General features: G+C 49.2%; 1 protein-coding gene across 4 annotated transcripts in view; it reads left to right on the top strand.

The window, feature by feature from the left end:
• The window catches only part of PLA2G7 (phospholipase A2 group VII), a 121,707-nt gene that overhangs the window by 43,233 nt on the left and 65,495 nt on the right, over positions 1-12,979 (top strand). The window contains exon 1 of one of the 4 annotated variants that reach the window (XM_063915233.1): positions 743-949. The exons of the other annotated variants lie outside the window; for them this stretch is intronic. The gene's annotated coding sequence lies outside the window, so the exon portion shown is untranslated. Of the gene's footprint in view, positions 1-742; positions 950-12,979 lie in introns of those variants that run through there. 4 annotated transcript variants of the gene reach the window in all.

The following is a 12,979-nucleotide window of genomic DNA, read 5'->3' as shown; positions in this document are numbered from 1 at the left end:
AGTGAATCTTAGCATCTTAAAAATGCGAACGATGTATTCGCAATATTGCGATTACACACCTCGTAGCAGTTTCTGAGTAGCTCCAGACTTACTCGGCATCTGCGATCATTTCACTGCTTGTCGTTCCTGGTTTGACGTCACAAACACACCCAGCGTTCGCCCAGACACTCCTCCGTTTCTCCAGCCACTCCTGCGTTTTTTCCGGAAACGGTAGCGTTTTTTCCCACACGCCCATAAAACGGCCAGTTTCCGCCCAGTAACACCCATTTCCTGTCAATCACATTACGATCGCCAGAACGATGAAAAAGCCGTGAGTAAAATTACTAAGTGCATAGCAAATTTACTTGGCGCAGTCGCACTGCGAACATTGCGCATGCGCATTATGCGGAAAATCGCTGCGATGCAAAGATTTTTTCCGAGCGAACAACTCGGAATGAGGGCCCATGTACAGTACTTTGCACTAATATAAAACCTAGCACTGTTAAAAGTTTCCAGTGGAAAATCAGAGTATAATGTAGGATGTGAGAGCCCTGGTGGCACCCTGCATGCAGGAATAACATTGCATTGGCATGCATTATCACATAACTGAGCTTTCTACTCCATTATTACTATAACTGGCTGAGGTGTGCAATGAAATCATTGCTGTGCATGTTTATTACCTCATACATTGTAACACAGTATATGACAGGCACTATGAGGTGTGTGTGTGTGTGTGTCTCACACTGTTTCCCTTTAGCAACATCTCATCAGGTAGTTGTGGTTTGTACTATAGCTGCTGCAATGAGACACATCTATATAATACACACAGGAAGCCAGCCTGCTGTATCTCCCCCACATACTTCCCAGGCAGGGCAGGGCCTCCTCCGAATCCTCCCTCCCCGGCTCCTGGTCTGATCTGACCCACCACCACACACTGGCACACAGCACAGGAGGCCGGTCTGCAGGAAAGGTAATACAGGCCGCAGGGGCTCTGATGAGTGACAGGGCCCGGCCGCGGTAACCGTGGTAACGCCGGCTGGTTATACTGTGTAACAGCAGCCGATGCTCTGCAGATAGATGTTTGGGTGTTCTGTATACAGCACATGGCTGGGGGTCCCTGTCCCTTGCTCAGATGAAAACATGCAATGCATAATAATGTAAATGACAACAATAATTACTTTCTTATGGCACTAGTTTCCAAAACTGCTAATCAGTGAAGCATACTTCCCAACATGTCCCTCTCCAGGAGGGACACAATGCTCTGCTTCTGGACTTTTTTCTTAAGTTATGATTGCTGTCACCTGTGCTAAACAGGTTAATGGAAAAGAAAGGTGTTTCAGCACAGGTGCCTGCAATCATAAATTAAGATGGAAGTCCAGGAGCAGAGCATTCTGTCCCTCCTGGAGAGGGTCATGTTGGGAGGTATGACTGAAGTTCTGGTGAATAGATAATCGTTGTAATAATGGTAAATTAATTAAGACCTGAATTTATTTAAATTTACCTCTGACCTGGCACATTATGGTTTGGTTCTACCCCATTCACACCATACTTTCCTACTTTTGAAAAAGCATTTCGGGGAGATTGTGGGCGCGTACTGCTACATCTGAGAGGCGCGTAATAAAAATGACTTACATCCAAATGTAAATGAGCCCCAAAGTTACTAAGATCTACTTGTTAAAGAAAAGACACTGATATTTTTCAGGATTGGTTTGTGTATTGTGTTTTACAAGAGCTTCCATATACTGTAAGTGGCCATGAGAAACCTTATTTAAATGCATGTAGCCATAGGGATCATTGTGCCATATAACCAATGCAGGGAAATGGCACTGATGTTCCCATTTGGATGTATATATCTCTGATTTCTTTTTCCCCCCCCAAGAATGTAACAGCTGCATAATGGGTTTAAGGTGCAATCAGGGAGATTGCTGGTCTATTCAGGGAGTGAGGGAGATTGCTGCTATTTCAGGGAGTCTCCTGCAGAATGAGGGAGGGTAGGCAACTATTACCCCTTTCACATCGCACTAAAAACCCGGTATCGTCACGGCATATTGCCGCGTCGAAACGGGTCCGTGTGCGATGTGAAAGGTCCTTTGGTGAATTAGCGGGTCGCCTGACCCGGTAATTCAACCCGGTAAAAAAGAAGGGTTATTACCGGGTTGATTACCGGGTCAGGCGCAGTGTGAATGGGAGCCGTTCCGATGCGATACGGCTACCATTCACAGCATAGGCAGAGGCGGCGCAGGAGATGAGCTCATCTCCCGGCGCCGCCTCCACCCCCCACCCCTGCTGCTGCTGCACCCTCCGCTGCTATGGCAACCGACCCGGTATATTGCCGGGTCGGAAAGCCAGCAACGGAGCGCAAATGCCGGTTCCCACCCGGTAAGTACAACGTTTCTCTTACCGGGTAGGATCCGGCATTTGCGATCTGAATGCAGCATATGATTCACACATACCCTGTCCACCCAGGTTGCTGGATTTTTCAGCTCGACCTGAGTCTCGGCTATTTGTGAACAGACCCCCACCATGCTCGGTACCAGGATTATTTCCTGGACCGAACCAGGTCACCTGTGGTCTGAAAGACATGACCCAGGTCATGAGTAAAAGGAGTTGATTGGCAGGGGACAGTAGCACTTGGATATGCTATCATCTCCAAGCGTTCACCGGAAGACCAGGGTCTGGTGAGAACAGGGACGACCCGGGGATAACCTGGGTCTGTCACCCAGGTGTGAAAGGGGGATCAGTATGATATGCCGATGGATGGGATGCCGACGGTCGGAATACCGACACAGCGCCATCCCGTCCATGAAAAAAATCCCAACAGCCCCCCATTAAGCCCCCTGACCCTCAGCTTTTTTTCTACCCTAACCCTCCCTGTGTGGTGCCTAACCCTAACTCTCCCCGCGTGGTGCCTAACCCTCCCTTCACCGCTGCCTAACCATCCCTTCACCGCTGCCTAACCCTCCCCACATGGTGCCTAATTCTCTCTTCATCGCTGCCTAACCCTCCCCATGTGGTGCCTAACTCTCCCTACATCGCCGCTTAACCCTCCCCGCTTTGTGCCTACCCCTAACCCTTCCTGCGTGGTGCCTAACCCTCCCTTCACCGCTGCCTAAACCTAACCCTCCCCGCGTGGTGCCTAACTTTCCCCGCTAGGTGCCTAACCTTTCCGCAACTGCAGCCTAACCCTAACCTCCCCCCCCCCCCCCCCCCCCCCCCCCCCATCCCGCTATCAGTACGATCGTGATGCCGGCTCAGTATTTTGACGCCGACACCCCGTTCGGTGTCGGTATTGTGACACAGAGGTTTTCTGTCCTAACTCGGGATCCCGGCGTCGATATGTTGACCGCCGGGATACCGTTTGTCGGGAAACTAACTGCTTCCAGTGAAAGGGGGTAAGTACTGAGACTCTGTCTTTAACCCATGTCCAGGGACCGAGCCGGGCTAAAGCCAGGGTTTATGTGTGACAGGGGTATTAGTGTGTGGCGGATGTAGCATAATATCCCCAGATTTATAAATAGTTTTGCCAGGATGAAATAAATTGACTGTTAGTATGTTTTCACGGTGTTACTGCTGCATTCTATCTACTGTGTGTTCGGTTGTAAACAAGACGCTCTTGAGGAATCACTCATGAGACTGAGCCCCTAGGGAAACATTGTTAGCCTCAAGGAAAAACCTTAACATAGAAGCACAGAATTTGACGGCAGATAAGAGCCACTTGGCCCATCTAGTTTTTTTGTAATAGAAGTGACAAATGTGACAATAAGTCACCGAATAGAGGATACATTTCATTTAGTCACAATGAATGACAGCAGCAGAATATTCTGATTACTCTTTTTGGGGCTAAATGTTTAATTTTATTTATTTTTATAAGTATTTCCATATAAAGAACAGTAAATGTAGTTTCTAGGTCTACGTGATGGTATTCAGTGTTGTGCAGGTTCTGATCAGCATGCAGGGAGCTGATGGGGCGAGCACAGGGCCACGGCTTCCCATGCTGTTTGCAGATACAGCTTTTTCTGCTGTTCAGCTGTAAAATGTGTTTTGTGTGACTGAACAAAAGATTACGCTCTATAGATTGCCTGATTGTGTTGGGAATCTATAGTGTTCTTTCTGGCAAAGCACATTTACATTTATTGAGGCTATATTCAGCTCTCTAGCGGTCATCTAACGGAGAGGTACGTTCCCCTGTTCTGATAGCTACAGGTGACTAGAGTCAGCTCTCTAGCGGTAATCTCACCCACAGGGCTGTACATTTCCCTGTTCTTATAGCTACATGTGACTAGATTCAGCTCTCTAGCGGTCAATCTATGCCACGGAGATGTACGTTTCCCTGTTCTTATAGCTACTGGTGACTAGAGTCAGCTCTCTAACGGTCATCTAGGCCACGGAGATGAACGTCTACCTGTTCTGATAGCTACTGGTGACTAGATTCAGCTCTTTTAAGCGGGTCATCTAGGGCCACGAGAGATGTAAGTCTACCTGTTCTGATAGCTACCGGTGACTAGATTCAGGTCTCTAGCGGTTTAACTTGCCCACAGGGATGTACGTTTCCCTGTTCTGATAGATACAGGTGACTAGATTCAGCTCTCTAGCGGTCCATCTAGGCCACGGAGATGTACGTTTCCCTGTTTTGATAGCTACCGGTGACTAGATTCAGGTCTCTAGCGGTCATCTCGCCCACAGGGATGTACGTTTCCCTGTTCTGATAGCTACAGGTGACTAGATTCAGGTCTCCAGCGGTCATCTAAGGCCCCGTAGATGTAAGTCTACCTGTTTCTGATAGCTACCAGTGACTAGATTCAGGTCTCTAGTGGTCATCTAGGCCACGGAGATGTAAGTCTACCTGTTCTGATAGCTACCGGTGACTAGATTCAGGTCTCTAGCAGTCATCTAGGCCACGGAGATGTATGTTTCCCTGTTCTGATAGCTACCGGTGACTAGATTCAGCTCTCTAGTGGTCATCTATGCCACAGAGATGTTTTCCTGTTCTGATAGCTACAGGTGATTAGATTCAGCTCTCTAGCCAGTCATCTAGGCCACGGAGATGTACGTTTCCCTGTTTTGATAGCTACTGGTGACTAGAGTCAGCTCTCTAGCGGTCATCTAACCCACGGAGATGTACGGTTTCCTTGTTCTTATAGCTACTGGTGACTAGAGTCAGCTCTCTAACGGTCATCTAGGCCACGGAGATGAACGTCTACCTGTTCTGATAGCTACTGGTGACTAGATTCAGCTCTCTAGCGGTCATCTAGGGCCACAGAGATGTAAGCCTACCTGTTTTGATAGCTACCGGTGACTAGATTCAGGTCTCTAGCGGTTTAACTTGCCCACAGGGATGTACGTTTCCCTGTTCTGATAGATACAGGTGACTAGATTCAGCTCTCTAGCGGTCATCTAGGCCACGGAGATGTATGTTTCCCTGTTCTGATAGCTACCGGTGACTAGATTCAGCTCTCTAGCGGTCATCTAGGCCACAGAGATGTTTTCCTGTTCTGATAGCTACAGGTGATTAGATTCAGCTCTCTAGCGGTCATCTAGGCCCCGTAGATGTAAGTCTACCTGTTCTGATAGCTACCGGTGACTAGATTCAGGTCTCTAGCGGTCATCTAGGCCACGGAGATGTACGTTTCCCTGTTTGTGATAGCTACAGGTGACTAGATTCCGCTCTCTAGCGGTCATCTCGCCCACAGGGATGTACGTTTCCCTGTTCTGATAGCTACAGGTGACTAGATTCCTCTCTCTAGCGGTCCATCTCGCCCACAGGGATGTACGTTTCCCTGTTCTGATAGCTACTGGTGGACTAGATTCAGCTCTCTAGCGGTCATCTAGGCCCCGTAGATGTAAGTCTACTTGTTCTGATAGCTACCGGTGACTAGATTCAGCTCTCTAGCGGTCATCTAGGCCACGGAGATGTAAGTCTTCCTGTTTTGATAGCTACCAGTGACTAGATTCAGGTCTCTAGCGGTTTAACTTGCCCACAGGGATGTACGTTTCCCTGTTCTGATAGATACAGGTGACTAGATTCAGCTCTCTAGCGGTCATCTAGGCCACGGAGATGTATGTTTCCCTGTTCTGATAGCTACCGGTGACTAGATTCAGCTCTCTAGTGGTCATCTAGGCCACAGAGATGTTTTCCTGTTCTGATAGCTACAGGTGATTAGATTCAGCTCTCTAGCGGTCATCTAGGCCCCGTAGATGTAAGTCTACCTGTTCTGATAGCTACCGGTGACTAGATTCAGGTCTCTAGCGGTCATCTAGGCCACGGAGATGTACGTTTCCCTGTTTTGATAGCTACAGGTGACTAGATTCCGCTCTCCAGCGGTCATCTCGCCCACAGGGATGTACGTTTCCCTGTTCTGATAGCTACAGGTGACTAGATTCAGCTCTCTAGTGGTAATCTAGGCCACAGAGATGTATATTTCCCTGTTCTGATAGCTACAGGTGACTAGTTTCAGCTCTCTAGCGGTCATCTAGGCCCCGTAGATGTAAGTCTACCTGTTCTGATAGCTACCGGTGACTAGATTCAGGTCTCTAGCAGTCATCTAGGCCACGGAGAGGTACGTTTCCCTGTTTTGATAGCTACAGGTGACTAGATTCAGCTCTCTAGCGGTCATCTCGCCCACAGGTATGTACGTTTCCCTGTTCTGATAGCTACAGGTGACTAGATTCAGCTCTCTAGTGGTAATCTAGGCCTCGGAGATGTATATTTCCCTGTTCTGATAGCTACAGGTGACTAGTTTCAGCTCTAGCAGTCATCTAGGTCCCGTAGATGTACGTCTACCTGTTCTGATAGCTACCGGTGACTAGATTCTGCTCTCTAGCGGTCATCTAGGACACGGAGATGTATGTTTCCATGTTCTGATAGCTACCGGTGACTAGATTCAGCTCTCTAGTGGTCATCTAGGCCTCGGAGATGTGTCGGTTTCATCACTTTATGAACGCCCGGTATGGCCAAAGGCAGCAATCCTAACCAATTGAGAATTTGTGCAGCCGAATGTGCTAGATTGAGACGCCCACTTTTATCACCTGTGCGCGCTGTAATACCAATTGGTGCATTCTTATCAAAACTTGCTCCAGCCCTATGGCAGGTGCAGTTTCTCCGTCTGACCATGGCCTTCTATGCCTGCATTGACATGCCTGCGACTCTCCCATAGCAGGGCCTCTGAAGGACTCAGTTGTGTGTGCACTACTAGCCACCCTCCAGGACTTTTCCGCCACCATCGGAATCAGTCGCAACAGTATGTCTTTGCGTACACTCTGTGTAACACATGCGCCGTTTCAAGGTTTTCTCTCATGCACAGTTAGTAACCCTGCTATTAATTTCTTGCATAGGGTTCATAGACCCTTTATTCAGTTACGCTGAACTACATTGGTCTGTAGAAAGAAAATCTCACATTACAGCAAATTCCTGGTAAAGAACATGAACACAATGGGCCTCATTCAGACCTGATCGCTGGGCTGCATTTTCATACAGCGTACGATCAGGTCTGTCCTGCGCATGCGTATGCATCGCAATGCGCAGGTGCATCGGTCTGCAGCGACGGGATGTGCGAGAAAAGCGATTGCATGGGCGATCGCAAGGTGACTGACAGGAAGAGACCGTTTGTGGGTTGCAGCTGACCGTTTTTAAGGAGTTTCCAGAGAAACGCAGGAGGGACCAGGCGTTTGGAGGGAGGGTTTCTGACGTCCGCTCCGGCCCCGATCATCGCACTGGAAGAGTAATTCCTGGGCTGTGCAGAGACTGCACAAACTTCTGTTTGTACAGCTCTCCTGCACATGTGATTGCACCCCTGCACAGCGCTTTTCCCCTCCCCCTGTAGGCGGTGACTATCTGATCGCAGGGATGCAAAAAACGCACCCTAGCAATCAGGTCTGAATTAGGCCCACTGTTGTGTCTTCCTGCTGAAGATGTATTCTGCAGGTTTAAGTAGGATTAGAAGAGAAAAGAAAAGAGGAGGTTCCTAGAGGGCCTGAATGTTCGTCTTTGATTTTTACTTACCTGCCGTGTACCCGTGGTAGTGAACGGCTGGATGAGAGCACCAACTTAAGGAAATAGGTCTCTTAGGAGAAGGAAGACAGATTGAATCTGCTGTCACTCAGAAAACTCTATGGTAACCACTGTTGGCAGAAGCCAGCGCGGGGAGACCATGGGATTCCTTGTGATGAGAGTTCAATGAAACTGATAGGAGATAATGATCAGATACCAAGTCTTTTTTTCTTGCGAAACCGATCCCGCGTGCATTGGCATCGCAAGCTGTATACACATAGCTGTATACACATAGGGACCTGATCGCTGTGCTGCAAATTACACTGGCCTGCGTTCAGATTGTCACCGCACAGGGGGAGTGAAAATTTGCCCCGTGCAAGTGTGCGATCCCATGTGTACGCTGTGCGAAACTTCCCCTCAGCGGACAGCTGCAAAATCATTCGCATCACACTCCCCATCGAATGTTTCTCTGACGTCCTAGTGGATGCTGGGAACTCCGTAAGGACCATGGGGAATAGCGGGCTCCGAAGGAGGCTGGGCACTCTAGAAAGATTTCAGACTACCTGGTGTGCACTGGCTCCTCCCACTATGACCCTCCTCCAAGCCTCAGTTAGAATTCGTGCCCGGCCGAGGTTGGATGCACACTAGGGGCTCTCCTGAGCTCTTAGAAAGAAATAGACTTAGGTTTTTTTATTTTCAGTGAGACCTGCTGGCAACAGGCTCACTGCAGCGAGGGACTAAGGGGAGAAGAAGCAAACTCGCCTGCTTGCAGCCGGATTGGGCTTCTTAGGCTACTGGACACCATTAGCTCCAGAGGGATCGACCGCAGGCCCAGTCCTTGGTGTTCGGTCCCGGAGCCGCGCCGCCGTCCCCCTTACAGAGCCAGAAGCAAGAAGATGGTCCGGAAAATCGGCGGCATGAAGACTCTGTCTTCACCAAGGTAGCGCACAGCACTGCAGCTGTGCGCCATTGCTCCTCTCACACTTCACACTCCGGTCACTGAGGGTGCAGGGCGCTGGGGGGGGCGCCCTGAGGCAGCAATAATAACACATTGGCTGGCTAAAATACCTCAATATATAGCCCCAGAGGCTATATATGAGGTAAATACCCCTGCCAGAATTCCATAAAAAGCGGGAGAATAGGCCGCAAAAAAGGGGCGGAGCCTATCTCCTCAGCACACTGGCGCCATTTTTCCCTCGCAGCTCGGCTGGAAGGAAGCTCCCTGGCTCTTCCCTGCAATATACAGTAACAGTAAGAGGGAAAAGAGAGGGGGGGCATTAAATTTGGCAGTATATATACATATATTATATGAAAAGCAGCTATTAGGGACATAACTCAGTTAGTCCCTGTATATATATAGCGCTCTGGTGTGTGCTGGCATACTCTCACTCTGTCCCCCCAAAGGGCTTTTTGTGGGTCCTGTCCTCTGTTGAGCATTCCCTGTGTGTGTGGGGTGTGTCGGTACGGCTGTGTCGACATGTTTGATGAGGATAATGAGGTGGAGGCGGAGCAGATGCATTTTGAAGGGACGTCACCCCCTGCGGGGCAGACACCCGAGTGGATGAACTTATGGAAAGAAATGAGTGCACGTATAGATTCTTTACATAAGAAATTTGACGACATGCCAAATGTGGGACAGCCGGGATCTCAGCTCGTGCCTGTCCAGGTGCCTCAGGAATCGTCAGGGGCTCTAAAACGCCCGCTACCTCAGTTTGCAGACCCGGATGTCGACACGGATACTGATAACAGTGTCGACGACGATGAGTCAAACCTAATGCCTGTCAGGGCCATTCACTGCATGATTGAGGCAATGAAAGAGGTGTTAAACATTTCTGATTTACATCCAGGTACCACAAAAAAGGGTATTATGTTTGGGGAGAAAAAACTACCCGTAGTTTTTCCCCCATCAGATGAACTAAATGAAGTGTGTGAAGAAGCGTGGCTTTTCTCTGATAAAAAAATTGTAATTCCTAAGAAGGTACTAATAGCGTTCCCTTTCCCGCCAGAGGATAGGTCACGTTGGGAAACACCACCTAGGGTGGATAAAGCGCTCACACGTTTGTCAAAAAAGGTGGCACTACCCTCTCAGGATACGGCCGCCCTTAAGGAGCCTGCTGATAGAAAGCAGGAGGCAATCCTGAAGTCTGTATACACACACTCAGGCATTATACTTAGACCAGCTATTGCGTCAGCTTGGATGTGCAGTGCTGCCGCTGCATGGTCAGAAAAACTGTCAGAAAATATTGACACACTAGACAGAGACACTATTCTGCTAACGATTGACCATATAAAAGATTCAGTCTTATATATGAGAGATGCACAGAGGGAAATTTGCCGGCTGGCATCTAAAGTAAGTGCATTGTCTATCTCTGCTAGGAGATGCTTATGGACTCGTCAGTGGACGGGAGATGCAGATTCCAAGAGGCACATGGAAGTTTTGCCTTATAAAGGGGAGGAATTATTTGGGGATGGTCTCTCCGACCTAGTTTCCACAGCAACGTCTGGGAAGTCAGCATTTTTACCCCATGTTCCCTCACAGCCTAAGAAGGCGCCATTTTTATCAGGTTCAGTCCTTTCGGACCCAGAAAAGCAAGCGTGGAAAAGGAGGGTCTTTTCTGTCTAGAGGCAGAGGTAGGGGAAAAAGGCTGCAACAGACAGCAGGTTCCCAGGAACAAAAGTCCTCCCCCGCTTCCTCTTCCAAGTCCGCCGCATGACGGTGGGGCTCCACAGGTGGAGCCAGGTACGGCGGGGGCCCGTCTCAGAAATTTCAGCGATCAGTGGGCTCGCTCACAGGTGGATCCCTGGATCCTTCAAGTAGTATCTCAGGGATACATGCTGGAATTCGAGGCGGCTCCACCCCACCGGTTCCTAAAATCTGCCTTGCCGATTGCTCCCTCAGACAGGGAGGCGGTGCTAGCGGCAATTCACAAGCTGTATTCCCAGCAGGTGATAATCAAGGTACCCCTACTTCAACAAGGCCGGGGTTACTATTCCACACTATTTGTGGTACCGAAGCCGGACGGTTCGGTGAGACCCATTTTAAATTTGAAGTCCTTGAACATGTACATAAAAAAATTCAAGTTCAAGATGGAATCGCTCAGGGCGGTTATTGCAAGCCTGGACGAGGGGGATTACATGGTTTCCCTGGACATCAAGGATGCTTACCTGCATGTCCCCATTTACCATCCTCACCAGGAGTACCTCAGATTTGTGGTACAGGATTGCCATTACCAATTCCAGACGCTGCCGTTTGAACTCTCCACGGCACCAAGGGTATTTACCAAGGTTATGGCGGAAATGATGATACTCCTTCGAAGAAAGGGAGTTTTAATTATCCCGTACTTGGACGATCTCCTAATAAAGGCACGGTCCAAAGAACAGTTGTTGGTGGGAGTAGCACTATCTCAGGAAGTGCTGAACCAGCACGGCTGGATTCTGAATATCCCAAAGTCACAGCTGGTCCCGACGACACGTCTACTGTTCCTGGGGATGATTCTGGACACAGTCCAGAAAAAAGTGTTTCTCCCGGAGGAGAAAGCCAGGGAGTTGTCTTCTCTAGTCAGAGACCTCCTGAAACCAAAACAGGTATCGGTGCATCACTGCACGCGGGTCCTGGGAAAGATGGTAGCTTCTTACGAAGCAATTCCATTCGGCAGGTTCCATGCCAGAATCTTTCAGTGGGACCTGTTGGACAAGTGGTCCGGATCGCATCTTCAGATGCATTGCTTGATAACCCTGTCTGCAAGAACCAGGGTGTCTCTTCTGTGGTGGCTGCAGAGTGCTCATCTTCTGGAGGGTCGCAGATTCGGCATTCAGGACTGGGTCCTGGTGACCACGGATGCCAGCCTGCGAGGCTGGGGGGCAGTCACAAAGGGAAGAAACTTCCAAGGACTATGGACAAGTCAGGAGACTTCCCTTCACATAAATATTCTGGAACTAAGGGCCATCTACAATGCCCTAAGTCAAGCAAAATCCCTGCTCCTACACCAGCCGGTGCTGATCCAGTCAGACAACATCACGGCAGTCGCCCATGTGAATCGACAGGGCGGCACAAGAAGCAGGATGGCAATGACAGAAGCCACAAGAATTCTCCGATGGGCGGAAAATCATGTACTAGCACTGTCAGCAGTGTTCATTCCGGGAGTGGACAACTGGGAAGCAGACTTTCTCAGCAGGCACGACCTCCACCCGGGAGAGTGGGGACTTCATCCAGAAGTCTTCCAAATGATTGTACATCAGTGGGGTCGTCCACAGGTGGACATGATGGCGTCCCGCCTAAACAAAAAACTAGAGAGGTATTGCGCCAGGTCAAGAGACCCTCAAGCGATAGCTGTGGACGCTCTGGTGACACCGTGGGTGTACCAGTCAGTTTATGTGTTCCCTCCGCTGCCTCTCATACCAAAGGTATTGAGAATAATAAGAAAGCGAGGAGTAAACACAATTCTCGTGGTTCCGGATTGGCCAAGAAGAACATGGTACCCGGAACTTCAAGAGATGATCTCAGAGGACCCGTGGCCTCTGCCGCTAAGACAAGACCTGCTACAGCAGGGGCCCTGCCTGTTCCAAGACTTACCGCGGCTGCGTTTGATGGCATGGCGGTTGAACGCCGGATCCTGAAAGAAAAGGTCATTCCGGAGGAAGTCATTCCTACGCTTATTAAAGCCAGGAAAGAGGTTACAGCAAATCATTATCACCGCATATGGCGAAAATATGTTGCATGGTGTGAGGCCGAAAAGGCCCCAACTGAGGAATTTCAACTAGGTCGATTTCTGCATTTCCTGCAAGCAGGAGTGAATATTGGCCTAAAACTGGGTTCCATTAAGGTGCAGATCTCGGCTCTATCGATTTTCTTTCAGAAAGAACTAGCTTCAGTACCTGAAGTTCAGACATTTGTAAAGGGAGTGCTGCATATTCAGCCCCCATATGTGCCTCCTGTGGCACCTTGGGATCTCAACGTGGTGTTGAGTTTCTTAAAATCACATTGGTTTGAACCACTAAAAACCGTGGATCTGA

The sequence above is a fragment of the Pseudophryne corroboree genome, chromosome 4, assembly GCF_028390025.1.
Source record: "Pseudophryne corroboree isolate aPseCor3 chromosome 4, aPseCor3.hap2, whole genome shotgun sequence".
Taxonomy (NCBI): Eukaryota; Metazoa; Chordata; class Amphibia; order Anura; family Myobatrachidae; genus Pseudophryne; species Pseudophryne corroboree.
The sequence above is the reverse complement of the archived record's forward strand: the minus strand, read 5'-3'. Positions and strand labels throughout refer to the sequence as shown.